The sequence below is a fragment of the Pan troglodytes genome, chromosome 7 (genome assembly GCF_028858775.2).
Source record: "Pan troglodytes isolate AG18354 chromosome 7, NHGRI_mPanTro3-v2.0_pri, whole genome shotgun sequence".
NCBI classification, from domain to species: domain Eukaryota; kingdom Metazoa; phylum Chordata; class Mammalia; order Primates; family Hominidae; genus Pan; species Pan troglodytes.
Genome location: NC_072405.2, coordinates 148,362,200 through 148,380,749, shown reverse-complemented (window position 1 = coordinate 148,380,749; position 18,550 = coordinate 148,362,200).

The window sequence follows — 18,550 nt, the reverse complement described above, 5'->3', positions numbered from 1 at the left end:
TGCTCTGCTGTCTTTGTAAACCCTCTCTGGCCTCTGAGCATCTATTATAATTGTGTAGAAAGTACATCTCTATATTGTAAATAAGAGTGTCGAGTGTTGCGTGTCATGCCTCATTTGAAAAGGCTTTTTTATGTCTCTTTCTATTGAAATATAGATATCGAATATATAAATATATATACATAAAATATATAAAAATATATATTATGTAAAACAGGGACATTCTATTATTGATTGTAAAAATTATAAACAAAATGCCTGCCAAGATAATGGTCTTGTATGTCTTCATTCTCTGCGTAATTTTTGTTTTTGTTTTTATGATTTGTTGTTTCCCAAAATGAGTTAGAAATAAAAATGCCCAATATTGAGATTAATTGGAATTTGTTGTTTATAAGCCAAATAAATCCAGGGAAGCAGATATGAACCCAAAGTAATCTTGTAGCAAAACAAATACCCCAATGGCAGTTTGAAAGCAGAGGGAGTGCTGTGAACCTGAGAGAAGGTGAAGACGGAAAAGCCCCCTGTTGGCTTCTACAATCCACAGGTATCTACTGAGCAGCTTCCATCCATCTGTGCCAGATGGGAGCACAGAGGTAAAATGCACAGTCCATGCTGACCAGGAACTCCAGGGAGATCCGGTCTTATCATCACAATGGGATATAACAAAAGCGCTAAGGAAGGCCGGGGCTGGTGCTCCTTGGTCCTAGGTATCCACTCCTTATTGCCTGGGGAAGGCCAGGAAGGAAGCGTTGAGAGTGAGACTTGAAAGGTGAGACTATTTACCTTGCACAGCCCGTCACCCCAGTGTGCACTCTTCCATTATATCATTAATTCATTCATCTGGCGAGTTTGTCTTGAGGACCTACTCTGTGCCAGGGATGCATTGGTAAAACTTAGTAGCTTACCATCTAGCAAGGAACACAGCTGATCAAATGGGAAATCGAAGTGGGTGGCCCCACAGAAGGGGTATGGTTCTGTGTGTGCTCAGAGCAGGGGCATCCACCTACAGCAGGGATGTGGGGTAGAGATGGTCAGGAAAGGCCTTTGGGAGGGTTTGGTGTCTAAGCCGAGACCCGAAGGCTGAGTAGGAGCCGGCTTGGCGAAGGTGGGTTATGTGGATCCCTCCAAGAGGGACAGAACGAGAAAAGGGCTTCAGGCGAGAGCTGAGGGCTGGGAACCTTTGACCACTGCAAAGGTAGATGGAGAATATGTTTGAGCACAAAAGTAGCAAAACAGAGGTGTGAGAAATCAGCTGCCATGCAGGATTTTCTTCTTCTATCAGCAGGAAATTTCCATTGTTAACACTAGCAGGACAATTTCCACTTAGTAAGGAGAGCCCCTGGGAGACCAAAGCCTGCCCCTGCCATCATGTGTCGCTCCATGCTTCACCCTCTGCTAGAGATCTGATCCCTCCTGTCTTGGGAGAAGTCCAGCCACATCCTCTACCATCACTCATTTCTGAAATTTTCTTTTGAGAAGCATAGTAGACGTGTCTGCTGGGCTTCTCATGGAGAAAAACTGTAACAAATGGCATTATATAAACAGGCTAAGAAGAGGGAATAGTCATTTGGTTAAATTTTTTTTTTTAGTGCATGGAAGCAATAAAGTGAAATTCTTATATTGGTATTTAAGGTGATCACACAAGCTGCTTTTGATCATAAAAATTTTATAAAGAAAGTTATTCCATCCTCAGCTTACAGTTAAGCAGTCTGCAGCCCCCACAAGCTTGGGGTAACTTAGTCAAAACTATAGTCCTTCCTTCGGCCACAAATGTTTCCTAATAGCCTGGCACAAGCCAGGTGTTGGTCGTAAAGCTAAAATAAAATAACATAATCATCCCATCCTGATGGAGGGTATACATGCAAGGGGAAAGTAGACAGAGAGCAGAAAGTTATAGGCACAGTGAGTGTGGCCAAGCCCATGTCCAGAAGGAGCTTTGGGAGAAACCAATAGGGAGATCACCCATGTAGTACATGAATGGCAAAGAACACAATATAAATAATAGCACATAACCAAGGTGTTTCTGTAAAGAAGAAAAATAGCCTTTAAAAGTGCTAGGAGGTGAACAAGTGTTCAGCTGGCTCTCGCTGTGTAAGATGATGGCATCTCTCTCTACGCACATGGCTACTTATTTGAAAGCTTGCATTCAGGTATTTGCAAGCTCCTGAATGTAATTGCTACTTTTTTTCCCCCATGCCATTAGCTTTGGTTTCACAGCATATATTTCTGAGCATTAGAAGTAACCAGGGCTACTAGGGACAGTTGTGGGGGTCCTGTAAGAAAAAAGAAGTGTGGTCATGGCAAAGAACACACAGAACAACAATTACGCTTTCTGTTAATTTTCTCGCAAGGCACCCATCCCAATATAGCATTACACGCCAGCATCTGGATCATTTTATTTCAATTGTTCACTCACTTATTTGTTACATGTTTTATTGAACATCTATTTTGTGTTGGGTACTGTACTAGGAAATCATGTCATCCTGGACACTAGAAGGATCTGGGGTAATGATAAAACTTAGTGTTTTACTTTTTTTTCTTTTTTTGAGACGGAGTCTGGATCCATCACCAGGCTGGTGTTCAGTGGCACGATCTTGGCTCACTGCAACCTCCACCTCCCGGGTTCAAGTGATTCTCCTGCCTCAGCCTCCTGGGTAGCTGGGACTACAGGCTCATGCCACCACGCCCAGCTAATTTTTGTATTTTTAGTAGAGACGGGGTTTCACCTTGTTTCCCAGGCTGGTCGCAAACTCCTGAGCTCAGGCAATCTGCCTGCCTTGGTCTTCCAAAGTGGTGGGATTACGGACGTGAGCCACCTCACCCGGCCGTGTTTTACTTTTTTTTTTTTTTTTTTTTTTTTTGAGACGGAGTCTCGCTCTGTCGCCCAGGCTGGAGTGCAGTGGCGCGATCTCGGCTCACTGCAAGCTCCGCCTCCCGGGTTCACGCCATTCTCCTGCCTCAGCCTCCCGAGTAGCTGGGACTACAGGCGCCCGCTACCACGCCCGGCTAATTTTTTGTATTTTTAGTAGAGACGGGGTTTCACCGTGTTAGCCAGGATGGTCTCGATCTCCTGACCTCGTGATCTCCCCGCCTCGGCCTCCCAAAGTGCTGGGATTACAGGCGTGAGCCACCGCGCCCGGCCCGTGTTTTACTTTTAACTGTTGGTGTCTAAAATAATGAATATCAGAATTGGAAGAGGAAAAATGGGCTGCTTCATATAGACTGTATCTGATGTCTATATCCTGAACTGTGCATTTCCAGCTTCACTTGACCAGACAGGTCTTGATCTATATATGACAAAGCACGGTCATTGTGGTGACATTATATACAATATTGTGTATAGACACACACACACGCACACGCACATATACTTTCTAAATGAAGAGAAACCACCATGGAGATTTTTCAAACTCTTTAAGGTGGCTTTCTCGGGATTTCTGTGCTTTTTCCTCCCTTTCCTCCTTTATTTATCAATTTTACCTTTTTCTTTACTTGTTTCTAGCTTGATTTTCCATGGCACCTGGGCAATTATGTGTGATGTTAATTAAGTTTCAGTAGAAAACACTATGGACAATTTGGAAAAGTGGAACTCTCTCCAGAGCTTTTTATGTTGAATGGAAATAATATAGTATTCAATAATACAGAGTTTTCAGTGCACAAACCCTGTAATAATCCATTTTAATTATTGGGAAAAGGATCCCAGTGACTTCTGTTACACAAGAGAAAGAGCAGAATATATAGAACTGAGCTTTTAGATCAAATGTAAATGTATGGGTGTTGCTGAATAGTGTTTTGCGAATCATTAAACCAGGTTATTTCTCTATATTTGATCTCTTTATGACCAAATTATAAAGACTGTGTGTATCATTGTTTCATAGATGTAGTTGTGATTACAGTACTTTAGAAAAACAGTCCTCAAACCTCAAACTTTGTGTCATCACAGAATCAGAAACTTTTACAACTAAAACAAACGTGGACTCTTGTCCATCTAACTTTTAACAAATGAAGAAGAACAAAAATGGAAATAATTTACAATATTCAAATTTGTTGGTTAGATTTTTGCATATATGGTTTCATTTAATCCCACACAACATATAAATGATGCTGGGAGAAGTCAAGTAACTTGCCTACAATTACACAGTTTAGCAGTGGTAGAGTCAAGATTTGAACTTCTAGCCTTCATTTTATCTTTTATTCTATGATTTTTCCAACCCAGAGAGTTACTTAATTGTAAAAGTCACATGTCTTGTGAAAATCAAAGCCAGAGTTCAAGTCCACATCTCCTAAACCATAACCTTTTGAGCCTTCTATTATAATATATTCTTATATGAGACATCTACATAACCAATAAATTAAACAGCAAGAAAAATTTAGTGGCAAAGGTAGTTATATAAAGCATTGTCAACAGTGTAGTTGGATGAACTGTTGCATTCTTTGCTGATCATTTATGTTTCTCAAGATTCTCTTTTCTCCTAGTAACCTGGAGTTCCTTTTCCAAAACCACACACCTTTCTTTCCACAGCTGTCCCAGGCCATGTTCTTCCTTCCATACATCATCTCCTTCTGCAACTCTCGCGTTGCAGTGCCTGATCATATTCATCCAGGATTCATTCCCTTTACCATAGGGTTTGAATCTACAATAAATGGTTCCTAGATTGCAGATTCCTGCTTCCGGATGAATTTGAGCTCAGTGCCTTGCCATCAGAGCTGGGTTTTCTCACGTTCCCATAAGCCCACTCTTTTCTCATTTCTCATCACATTTTTATCTGTGTCTCTATAGATCTCTCACATACGAATATTTTTTCCTCAAGGGCAGAAACCATGTCTAATTCTTCCAGTACACCTGATCCTGCACATGCTGCCTGGCACAGAGTGGGTGTTCAATGTGTCTTTGCTGAAAGGGTCAGTCCTTTGAAAGCTCATGTTTTCTTTCCAGCCCCTCATGTCATCCACAGCAACTGTTGGTAATGCAGAGTTTGACATTGGCTCGTGTTTACTCTCTAAGCTTCTGAATTTGCAAGAGAAGAGGAGTTTCTTCAGACATCACAGTGGAATTTCGTGTAGTGGGAAGCATCATTCTATCTGTAGGCCTCAGTTTCCTTGGAAAGGCTTGGAAATACCTAATTGAAAGGTAGTTCAGGGGTGCAAACAACATAGGAAAAGTAGAGATCTGGAACAATGCCTTTTACAGAGTGAGCATTGAAAAGCTTGGTGAGTGGCTTGGGAATGTTTTATAGCAAAAGGTTGGTTATAGGGAAGTATCTTTGAAATAAACACATTAAGAGATTTCTTACATGGCTTTAAAGTGATTCATACATGATGGCTTAAGGAAGATTACTTGGTTTGAAACTTTAGCCTTAAGCTTCCATCAGAACATTCCACTGTGACTCCACAAGCTTCCAGACTGGACGTTTTCAGGTCTATTCAGTGCATTATTGAATGACCTATGTCATAAAACTATTTTTCTGTTTAGGGTATATTGTACACCATTGTTGAGAGTTGAGGAAAGGCTGCAGCTTGACACATAGCTGAGAGCAGTATTACTCTAATTTAAGGTGTTTGAAAGATTTAATTCTGTAAATGTCACTCAGAATCCTTTGTATTGCATCAAACTGCAAAGACATATTGAAATGTCCTTTAGCCCAAGGTTAAACTTATTGCATATGGCAAAATACCCTGCTTATTTTTCTTGCCCTGAGAAAGAAAATTGAATAATAATCAAGGTGCATCTGATAACCTATTCCTATATCTTTGCATATATATATATATATATACACACACACATATATTTCCTTTTAAATAGTAGACTTCACTTGATCCCCAAATGCTATCTTCTCTACATACAACTTAACATGAAAGTGTGTGATTTGGTTTTCATTTACAATTTTCCCATAACTCATATTAAATACATTTAGTTTTTAAAACGTTTAGTCTCTGCTTAGCTCTGTGCTAAGCATTGGTGGTTACAGAAATTAATTAGATGTGACTTTGCTATTCAATAATTTATAATCTAGTTGGGGGAGAGGATGGCTGCATTCATAGTGCAGGATAGATTAATGAGGCAAGAGAGCAAGCGGGAAACATTGAGACTAATATCATCCTGATATCGATAAAAGCAAATCACATCCCTGGTATTGGGGTTTGGGCTTCTCATCTGGGTCTGGAAGCAGAAATCCAGTCCAGATGCGATGCTGCCATGACATCAGCCACACCATTCGTGTAGGATTTCAATGCTCCATTGGGCCATCCCTAGATCAGTGCCAAGATGGGGAATGTATAAAAACAGAAGGTGACAGGGGCAGATTACAAACCAGTTCGTCAAGAAGCACCTCCTCCTGTCTGTAATACAAAGTCTGGATACTCAGTAAACAACCTTTACATTTTTCCAAATTAATAGACAAAAACAGATTATTGAATAAATAAAAGGCACACCAATAGTGTCCATAAGCATGCCCATGCTTAGACTTGGCCAAGGGGACCAGCCTGTGGCTTCTGTTTATTGATCACACAGGGTAGGGCTGTGTAATTTCTATTATTTTATTTTTATTTTCAAATGTGACCTCCTACATTGTAGAAGGCAAAGAGAGGCAGGGTCTTTTGTCATGGTCTCTTTATCTGAAAAAGAAACTGAATGTATAGCTTGATGCCACTGTGAATCCTAATGTGTATTCTGGTGACAATATCTGTATACAATAATTACAATCTCCTGCACTCTTGCAAATTGTCTGTAAAACAGCCACCATAGTAATTACAAAGTCATTAGTGCCAATACAATTCTACTATTTTTCTACATTTGTTTTTTGGTTGGCATTTTGTGTAACTTGTGATGTGTAATAGTGACAAACAACAACAATAAAAGAAAATCCTTTGACTTTCTTTTGCCAAGACTTTGTGTTTACGGAATGCACAGTAGCCACTCGAGGAGTGCAGTCAGGGCTGAAGGAGTTATTTCGACATTTCGTCAGAGGATACATGGCACATGTCTGTTATTTTTGGGAGGCACCCTTTAGAAAGGACCTGGGGTATCCTGACTTTTTAATGATCGCCATTCTAACTGATAGCAAAGACTTGGAACCAACCCAAATGTCCAACAATGATAGACTGGATTAAGAAAATATGGCACATATACAACATGGAATACTATGCAGCCATAAAAAACGATGAGTTCATGTCCTTTGTAGGGACATGGATGAAGCTGGAAACCATCATTCTCAGCAAACTATCGCAAGGACAAAAAAACAAACACCGCAAGTTCTCAATCATAGGTGGGAATTGAACAATGAGAACACTTGGACACAGGAATGAGAACATCACACACCGGGGCCTGTTGTGGGGTGGGGGGAGGGGGAGGGATAGCATTAGGAGGTATACCTAATGTAAATGACGAGTTAATGGGTGCAGCACACCAACATGGCACATGTATACATATGTAACAAACCTGCACGTTGTGCACATGTACCCTAGAACTTAAAGTATAATAAATATAAATAAATATATATATGTGTGTATATATGTGTGTATATATATGTATATATGTGTGTATGTGTGTGTGTGTATGTATGTGTATGTATGTATGTGTATATATATATATATATATATATATATATATATATATATATATAAGAAAGTATCTGGGGTATCCTGGAGTGGCTGACAGAATCGGAGAGAACTCGTAACCCGACCCTTGGAGGATTGGGTCAGGGAATGGGATGTGTCATTTAGTAAACTAAAGACCTGGTCTTCATCTCTATATCCAGTGCACCCTGAATATGCGGAGTTTCTAACAATCAAAGCTGCTCATCCAAAGTGCACCTGGAAGAATAGGCTCTGGTCTCTAGATAGTGGCTTTGCTGAATGTGTCTAGTTGACTGGAAGAAGCACGCAATGGGAATGTCTAATACATTGTTTCCTGCTGTCCTGAAAGGCCAGTCATGATGAGCATCTGTCCACTGCCTATTTCCAATAGAAACCACCCATGATTACAACCCCTGCTAGGAAAGGAGGCCCTGGACTATTCTGTCTGTCCCTGTGGCATGGTATCTACATCACTTGACCCTACCTCCACTGACTGTAGCTCATAGGACCAGGGATGGATAACTGAGCCATGCCCAGAGCTTCCATAGACCAGTCAATGACCTGTGATAGACAGACAGGTAGAACAGGAATGGAGAAAACTGGCCACACTCTTAAGGACATCTCCAGAAGCTAAACTGGAGAATGCAGTGAGCATCAAGTTTGTGTAGTAGGAGGAGCAAAAGGTAATCAATCTGAACATGTGTCTGTGTCACTGTCAAGTGGAAGCAGGGAGCTTGTTAGGGGTGGCTCCGACTGCAGAGGGGGCAATGAGGTGACTGGCCCCTGCAGCTTCCTTAGATCCCTAACTTCTGTCTCTGTGAGATCACGAGAAACCATAGTCCTGTGTCTTCTCAGTGGCACCAAGGATTTTGTATCTGAGTAATATGTAGGGTTCTCGAACAGGGAGAGTTCAAAATCATGTGAATTACAGTAAAAGGTGGTAGCTCGAACTGTCTGTTTAAACACATATACTTACCCATTTTAAGTTTTTTTTTCTTTTTCTTTTTTTAATTTATTTTTTTTAATTATACTTTAAGTTTTAGGGTACACGTGCACATTGTGCAGGTTAGTTACATACGTATACATGTGCCATGCTGGTGTGCTGCACCCACTAACTCGTCATCTAGCATTAGGTATATCTCCCAATGCTATCCCTCCCCCCTCCCCCCTCCCCCCACCCCACAACAGTCCCCAGAGTGTGATGTTCCCCTTCCTGTGTCCATGTGATCTCATTGTTCAATTCCCACCTATGAGTGAGAATATGCGGTGTTTGGTTTTTTGTTCTTGTGATAGTTTACTGAGAATGATGATTTCCAATTTCATCCATGTCCCTACAAAGGACATGAACTCATCATTTTTTATGGCTGCATAGTATTCCATGGTGTATATGTGCCACATTTTCTTAATCCAGTCTATCATCGTTGGACATTTGGGTTGGTTCCAAGTTTTTGCTATTGTGAATAATGCCGCAATAAACATACGTGTGCATGTGTCTTTATAGCAGCATGATTTATAGTCATTTGGGTATATACCCAGTAATGGGATGGCTGGGTCAAATGGTATTTCTAGTTCTAGATCCCTGAGGAATCGCCACACTGACTTCCACAATGGTTGAACTAGTTTACAGTCCCACCAACAGTGTAAAAGTGTTCCTATTTCTCCACATCCTCTCCAGCACCTGTTGTTTCCTGACTTCTTAATGATCGCCATTCTAACTGGTGTGAGATGGTATCTCATTGTGGTTTTGATTTGCATTTCTCTGATGTCCAGTGATGATGAGCATTTTTTCATGTGTTTTTTGGCTGCATAAATGTCTTCTTTTGAGAAGTGTCTGTTCATGTCCTTCGCCTACTTTTTGATGGGGTTGTTTGTTTTTTTCTTGTAAATTTGTTTGAGTTCATTGTAGATTCTGGATATTAGCCCTTTGTCAGATGAGTAGGTTACGAAAATTTTCTCCCATTTTGTAGGCTGCCTGTTCACTCTGATGGTAGTTTCTTTTGCTGTGCAGAAGCTCTTTAGTTTAATTAGATCCCATTTGTCAATTTTGTCTTTTGTTGCCATTGCTTTTGGTGTTTTAGACATGAAGTCCTTGCCCATGCCTATGTCCTGAATGGTAATGCCTAGATTTTCTTCTAGGGTTTTTATGGTTTTAGGTCTAACGTTTAAGTCTTTAATCCATCTTGAATTGATTTTTGTATAAGGTGTAAGGAAGGGATCCAGTTTCAGCTTTCTACATATAGCTAGCCAGTTTTCCCAGCACCATTTATTAAATAGGGAATCCTTTCCCCATTGCTTGTTTTTCTCAGGTTTGTCAAAGATCAGATAGTTGTAGATATGCGGGGTTATTTCTGAGGGCTCTGTTCTCTTCCATTGATCTATATCTCTGTTTTGGTACCAGTACCATGCTGTTTTGGTTACTGTAGCCTTGTAGTATAGTTTGAAGTCAGGTAGTGTGATGCCTCCAGCTTTGTTCTTTTGGCTTAGGATTGACTTGGTGATGCGGGCTCTTTTTTGGTTCCATATGAACGTTAAAGTAGTTTTTTCCAATTCTGTGAAGAAAGGCATTGGTAGCTTGATGCGGATGGCATTGAATCTGTAAATTACCTTGGGCAGTATGGCCATTTTCACAATATTGATTCTTCCTACCCATGAGCATGGAATGTTCTTCCATTTGTTTGTATCCTCTTTTATTTCGTTGAGCAGTGGTTTGTAGTTCTCCTTGAAGAGGTCCTTCACATCCCTTGTAAGTTGGATTCCTAGGTATTTTATTCTCTTTGAAGCAATTGTGAATGGGAGTTCACTCATGATTTGGCTCTCTGTTTGTCTGTTGTTGGTGTATAGGAAGGCTTGTGATTTTTGCACATTGATTTTGTATCCTGAGACTTTGCTGAAGTTGCTTATCAGCTTAAGGAGATTTTGGGCTGAGACAATGGGGTTTTCTAGATATACAATCATGTCATCTGCAAACAGGGATAATTTGACTTCCTCTTTTCCTAAGTGAATACCCTTTATTTCCTTCTCCTGCCTAATTGCCCTGGCCAGAACTTCCAACACTATGTTGAATAGGAGTGGTGAGAGAGGGCATCCCTGTCTTGTGCCAGTTTTCAAAGGGAATGCTTCCAGTTTTTGCCCATTCAGTATGATATTGGCTGTGGGTTTGTCATAGATAGCTCTTATTATTTTGAAATATGTCCCATCAGTACCTAATTTATTGAGAGTTTTTAGCATGAAATGTTGTTGAATTTTGTCAAAGGCCTTTTCTGCATCTATTGAGATAATCATGTGGTTTTTGTCTTTGGTTCTGTTTCTATGCTGGATTACATTTATTGATTTGCGTATATTGAACCAGCCTTGCATCCCAGGGATGAAGCCCACTTGATCATGGTGGATAAGCTTTTTGATGTGCTGCTGGATTCGGTTTGCCAGTATTTTATTGAGGATTTTTGCATCAATGTTCATCAAGGATATTGGTCTAAAATTCTCTTTTTTCATTGTGTCTCTGCCCGGCTTTGGTATCAGAATGATGCTGGCCTCATAAAATGAGTTAGGGAGGATTCCCTCTTTTTCTATTGATTGGAATAGTTTCAGAAGGAATGGTACCAGTTCCTCCTTGTACCTCTGGTAGAATTCGGCTGTGAATCCATCTGGTCCTGGACTCTTTTGGGTTGATAAGCTATTGATTATTGCCACAATTTCAGATCCTGTTATTGGTCTATTCAGAGATTCAACTTCTTCCTGGTTTAGTCTTGGGAGAGTGTATGTGTCAAGGAATTTATCCATTTCTTCTAGATTTTCTAGTTTATTTGCGTAGAGGTGTTTGTAGTATTCTCTGATAGTAGTTTGTATTTCTGTGGGATCAGTGGTGATATCCCCTTTATCATTTTTTATTGTGTCTATTTGATTCTTCTCTCTTTTTCTCTTTATTAGTCTTGCTAGCAGTCTATCAATTTTGTTGATCCTTTCAAAAAACCAGCTCCTGGATTCATTAATTTTTTGAAGGATTTTTTGTGTCTCTATTTCCTTCAGTTCTGCTCTGATTTTAGTTATTTCTTGCCTTCTGCTAGCTTTTGAATGTGTTTGCTCTTGCTTTTCTAGTTCTTTTAATTGTGACGTTAGGGTGTCAATTTTGGATCTTTCCTGCTTTCTCTTGTGGGCATTTAGTGCTATAAATTTCCCTCTACACACTGCTTTGAATGTGTCCCAGAGATTCTGGTATGTTGTGTCTTTGTTCTCTTTGGCTTCAAAGAACATCTTTATTTCTGCCTTCATTTTGTTATGTACCCAGTAGTCATTCAGGAGCAGGTTGTTCAATTTCCATGTAGTTGAGTGGTTTTGAGTGAGATTCTTAATCCTGAGTTCTAGTTTGATTGCACTGTGGTCTGAGAGATAGTTTGTTATAATGTCTGTTCTTTTACATTTGCTGAGGAGAGCTTTACTTCCAAGTATGTGGTCAATTTTGGAATAGGTGTGGTGTGGTGCTGAAAAAAATGTATATTCTGTTGATTTGGGGTGGAGAGTTCTGTAGATGTCTATTAGGTCCGCTTGGTGCAGAGCTGAGTTCAATTCCTGGGTATCCTTGTTGACTTTCTGTCTCGTTGATCTGTCTAATGTTGACAGTGGGGTGTTAAAGTCTCCCATTATTAATGTGTGGGAGTCTAAGTCTCTTTGTAGGTCACTCAGGACTTGCTTTATGAATCTGGGTGCTCCTGTATTGGGTGCATATCTATTTAGGATAGTTAGCTCTTCTTGTTGAATTGATCCCTTTACCATTATGTAATGGCCTTCTTTGTCTCTTTTGATCTTTGTTGGTTTAAAGTCTGTTTTATCAGAGACTAGGATTGCAACCCCTGCCTTTTTTTGTTTTCCATTTGCTTGGTAGATCTTCCTGCATCCCTTTATTTTGAGCCTAGGTGTGTCTCTGCACGTGAGATGGGTTTCCTGAATACAGCACACTGATGGGTCTTGACTCTTTATCCAATTTGCCAGTCTGTGTCTTTTAATTGGAGCATTTAGTCCATTTACATTTAAAGTTAATAGTGTTATGTGTGAATTTGATCCTGTCATTATGATGTTAGCTGGTTATTTTGCTCGTTAGTTGATGCAGTTTCTTCCTAGTCTCGATGGTCTTTACATTTTGGCATGATTTTGCAGCAGGTGGTACCGGTTGTTCCTTTCCATGTTTAGTGCTTCCTTCAGGAGCTCTTTTAGGGCAGGCCTGGTGGTGACAAAATCTCTCAGCATTTGCTTGTCTGTAAAGTATTTTATTTCTCCTTCACTTATGAAGCTTAGTTTGGCTGGATATGAAATTCTGGGTTGAAAATTCTTTTCTTTAAGAATGTTGGGCCGGGCGCGGTGGCTCACGCCTGTAATCCCAGCACTTTGGGAGGCCGAGGCGGGCGGATCACGAGGTCAGGAGATCGAGACCATCCTGGCTAACACAGTGAAACCCCGTCTCTACTAAAAATACAAAAAATTAGCCGGGCGTGGTAGCGGGCGCCTGTAGTCCCAGCTACTCGGGAGGCTGAGGCAGGAGAATGGCGTGAACCCGGGAGGCGGAGCTTGCAGTGAGCCGAGATCGCGCCACTGCACTCCAGCCTGGGCGACAGAGCGAGACTCCGTCTCAAAAAAAAAAAAAAAAAAAAAAAAAAAAAAAAAAAAAAAAAAAGAATGTTGAATGTTGGTCCCCACTCTCTTCTGGCTTATAGGGTTTCTGCTGAGAGATCTGCTGTTAGTCTGATGGGCTTCCCTTTGAGGGTAACCCGACCTTTCTCTCTGGCTGCCCTTAACATTTTTTCCTTCATTTCAACTTTGGTGAATCTGACAATTATGTGTCTTGGAGTTGCTCTTCTCGAGGAGTATCTTTGTGGCGTTCTCTGTATTTCCTGAATCTGAACGTTGGCTTGCCTTGCTAGATTGGGGAAATTCTCCTGGATAATATCCTGCAGAGTGTTTTCCAACTTGGTTCCATTCTCCCCATCACTTTCAGGTACACCAATCAGACGTAGATTTGGTCTTTTCACATAGTCCCATATTTCTTGGAGGCTTTGCTCGTTTCTTTTTATTCTTTTTTCTCTAAACTTTCCTTCTCTCTTCATTTCATTCATTTCATCTTCCATGGCTGATACCCTTTCTTCCAGTTGATCGCATCGGCTCCTGAGGCTTCTGCATTCTTCACGTAGTTCTCGAGCCTTGGTTTTCAGCTCCATCAGCTCCTTTAAGCACTTCTCTGTATTGGTTATTCTAGTTATACATTCTTCTAAATTTTTTTCAAATTTTTCAACTTCTTTGCCTTTGGTTTGAATGTCCTCCCGTAGCTCAGAGTAATTTGATCGTCTGAAGCCTTCTTCTCTCAGCTCGTCAAAGTCATTCTCCATCCAGCTTTGTTCTGTTGCTGGTGAGGAGCTGCGTTCCTTTGGAGGAGGAGAGGCGCTCTGCTTTTTCGAGTTTCCAGTTTTTCTGCTCTGTTTTTTCCCCATCTTTGTGGTTTTATCTACTTTTGGTCTTTGATGATGGTGATGTACAGATGGGTTTTTGGTGTGGATGTCCTTTCTGTTTGTTAGTTTTCCTTCTAACAGACAGGGCCCTCAGCTGCAGGTCTGTTGGAGTACCCTGCAGTGTGAGGTGTCAGTGTGCCCCTGCTGGAGGGTGCCTCCCAATTAGGCTGCTCGGGGGTCAGGGGTCAGGGACCCACTTGAGGAGGCAGTCTGCCCGTTCTCAGATCTCCAGCTGCATACTGGGAGAACCCCTGCTCTCTTCAAAGCTGTCAGACAGGGACATTTAAGTCTGCAGAAGTTACTGCTGTCTTTTTGTTTATCTGTGCCCTGCCCCCAGAGGTGGAGCCTACAGAGGCAGGCAGGCCTCCTTGAGCTGTGGTGGGCTCCACCCAGTTGGAGCTTCCCAGCTGCTTTGTTTACCTAAGCAAGCCTGGGTAATGCCGGCGCCCCTCCCCCAGCCTCGCTGCCACCTTGCAGTTTGATCTCAGACTGCTATGCTAGCAATCAGCGAGACTCCGTGGGGTAGGACCCTCCCAGCCAGGTGCGGGATATAATCTCGTGGTGTGCCATTTTTTAAGCCCTTCGGAAAAGCGCAGTATTCGGGTGGGAGTGACCCGATTTTCCAGGTGCTGTCCATCACCCCTTTCTTTGATTAGGAAGGGGAACTCCCTGACCCCTTGCGCTTCCCGAGTGAGGCAATGCCTCGCCCTGCTTCAGCTCGCGCACAGTGCGCGCACCCACTGACCTGCGCCCACTGTCTGGCACTCCCTAGTGAGATGAACCCGGTACCTCAGATGGAAATGCAGAAATCACCCGTCTTCTGCGACGCTCAGGCTGGGAGCTGTAGACTGGAGCTGTTCCTATTAGGCCATCTTGGCTCCTCCCAACTTAAGTTTTTTTTTTTAAAGCCTTTTACATACGTGTTTCAGTCTAGTTTGTGAAATAGAGAAGGCAAATATTGTTTCCCCAAATTTAGACAGAGACAATCTGAGATTCAGGGAAGCTTAGGAAATCAATCCCCTATTTCCAAGACAATTATGGACAAAAAGACTTAAAGGTGGCTCTAATCTTATCCAAATATTTTGAGAGTCTGCAGAACCTGAAATTGATGTATTAAGTGCTGCATAAAGACACACTATGCTGTTATCACAGGTGACAAATGATGCATGTGCTGATTCTCCTCTTAGGTCTTTACCAAGCTCTGTGAGCCAAGCCCATCTGATGGGTGAGGTGCAGAGTTTAAGTGTTTGACCAAGATTGTGTTACCAGTAAATGGACAACACCAGCATTCCCTCTCCAATCTTCTCTCTAGGTCTAGTAGTGTTTTCCATTCAAATGTTCATGGAGATGCAGTCGAAGTTACTTTTATAGTGGCTGCTGCCTACAAACAGCATCCCCAGGGAAGGACAATAGGTCTTGGTGGGGAAGTAGGAGGGCCCTAAGCACCGAGTGCATGGAGGGCAGATGTGGGGGACACTTTGAACCAATTCCACAATTTACCTCAGGCCTTCTGTTTTAGAAATCCTTAAGTCACTGAGTAAACATGACATGCAAGGATGTGTGCAGGGGCAAAGAGGTGCAAGACAGCAGGCCAGGCGCTTTCTTAATCCTACAAGCCAGTGTCATGATCCACATCTTACAGCTGAGGGGATTGTGCTCCAGCAACTGGAGTTCACAATGGAGCTTGGGTTGATCTCTGAGGCTCTTCATCTTCCCTACATCACTGTCAGCAAGACCTGGATTCAACTGACCCCTTGTAACTTCTCCCACCTAATCTACCTTACTCTCCTGTGCTGCTCCTACTTCCTCTTCATCTTCTCCTGTCCAGGCATGGAGTTTGTTTGCTGGTCCTTGAGCACCTGAGCATGCTACTGCCTCAAGGCATTTTCACGGCAGTTCCCTCTCCTGGATGCTCCTCCTCCAGGGAGCAGCAAGGCACACTCCTCTGTATTCTGATCTTCATTTCACAGTCCTTCTCAGCCAGGATTTTCCTGAACCTCTGATAAAACATCTCACTTCTCCCCATCTCTGCCCTAGAAGCTTCAGAGCCTTCTTCCCACTTCATCTTTTCTCCTTGGCATTTACCACCATCCACCTTACTACCTGTCTTATTCATCTTATTGGTTGTTGGTCTTTCCTCTCTAGGGTGCCGGCTCCATGGCTCCATGAAGGCAGGCGGTTTGTTTTGTTTTTGTGGCCTGCTTTCCACTTCTGAATTCCAGTGCCCTGGCACTTAGTAGGCCATCTATTAAAAATGTGATGATGAATGAATGAATGAAAACATGTCTGACTCACAGTAAGTGAATATTGGCTAACAAATCCCTAAGCCTGAGTTCCTTTTTGCTAGAGCACACCCCCACCTCCCTACCTGAAGCATCCGTCTTGAACTGGTTCTGTCTAACTAAGCACAGGGATCCTCTCCAGTGCTGTCTGATTATCCACCTCTTCCACCCAAGGGAAACACACTATTGCAGCCTATGGCTGGAAATGTAACCTACAGGGAGAGCCTCCCTGGGTTTTATGCCTGGGGCAGAGACAGGAATTCACAGGGCCTGCAGAGGGCGCCCAAAGCCCAGCAAATAGCAGAACTCTCACGGAAGTTCAGAGGACTGGAGCTCCTGCTTCCTAATGCTCTCTGCTTGGAATTTGAGCCAGAAAAAAAGAAGATGGTGTGTTAGTCCGTTCTTACACTGCTAATAAAGACATACCGGGACTGGGTAATTGATCAAGGAAAGAGGTTTAATTGACTCACAGTTCCACATGGCTGGGGAGGCCTCACAATCATGGTGGAAGGCAGGTGAGGAGCAAAGGCACGGATGGCAGGCAAGAGAGCTTTGTGCAGGGAAACTCCCATTTAGAAAACTGTCATATCTCATGAGACTTATTCACTACCACGAGAACAGCATGGGGGAAACCGCCCCCTTGATTCAATTACCTCCCACAACATGTTGGAATTATGGAGGCTACAATTCAAGGTGAGATTTGGGTGGGGACACAGCCAAATTGTATCATTTGGGATTTGTTCTTTGGATACAAGAGAGGAGCATGGAAGTTAAGAAGTTAGAATCAGCGAGGTGCAGCATGATGTCTTAGAATTTTTAGCTAGGATTAGCATGATGAATGAATTTATTCCAGTTCAATCCTCAAACTGTTACTGAGGGATATTGTGTGCCAGCCATCGGTCTAGGAATGGGACTCCGTGTAGGAATAGCATGCCCCCCTTACCTGATTCTGGCTTTTTATTCAGTTATCAGCTAGAAAGTTGCCTTCTTAGAAAGAGATGTGCAGGTTCTCCTCTGAAAGATGGTATTCAATAGTTGCATTTAAAGAGAACTCTGTTGCTGTCTGTAGGGGCAATGATGTAATCCACAGGAGTTCTGTGGGAACCATTTATTCTTTCAATAAACAAATATTTATTGAGAACCTATGATGTCCCAGGCTGTGTTATAAGCACTTGAGATGATCGGTTGCCCAAACAGACAAGATCCCTGCTTTGATGAAACTTATATTCTAGTGAGGGAGTTATACATTGACAACAAAAAATAAATGAAGAAGGGTGATTGATTTTTGTTATACTGTGTACACCAGGAAGTTCTCCCAGCTGACCAGAATTGGATTTCTTTTTTCCTCTCTCTTCTCTGTAATATTCTTTATCTGTGTCACAGTCCACACCATGCTGGTCCCAATAATATTATTGATCAACCCCTCTAAATCAACCTTTCTTCACTTTTCTTATCTATAAAACAGTAGCAATAACTCTGTCTACCCTGTGTATCTTACACAGTTTCAGGGAAACCCAGATCCACATTTCTTAGCCAATGACCTCGGCCCTCTTTGTCCTTTACTTTTCTCTTGGAGGCCTCTGCTAATCTGTCCCCATGGGATTCCCGGAGGGGTGCTAAGGTTGCCTGATCCAGTTGCTCCAAGATCATGGACAGAGTCAGAGAATGAAAAAAGACAGACATTTGCATAGAAATAAGCAGGTAAGGCAAATTTATCCCCCAAATCTACCCCTTTTAGGTCTGCAATGCCCCCACTGCCCATTAAAAATATTGCGTAAAATACTATTTCATTCAAACCTCACAGACAGCTGTCAACTTTGCAAAACAGTTGCCAGCTTGGCATTGTATTAACACTGAGGATGGGTGAGCAACAGTTTTATGCTTGTGTAAACAAAGACACATTGTAACCCCTTCCCCTGTCTCCACCCCCACTTGAGGGAACTGGAGTCTCCATCTGCAGACTCAGAAAACTACTGTGCCTTAGGAGGACGCCCTCCAGACTCCCCTGAACATCATTCCCTACTCAGACAAAGTCTTTACATGTGTGAAACATTGTTGACATTCTTGCCTCTTGAGCTATTCTGTAAATATGAATGCTTCTTTGTTACTTTCCCATTATTCCTGTAGAGAAACTGGGACCCAAAGATAATGCAAGGTGATATAATGTGCAAAGAGCTCTAGGGATATAGAGGCAAGGAGCAA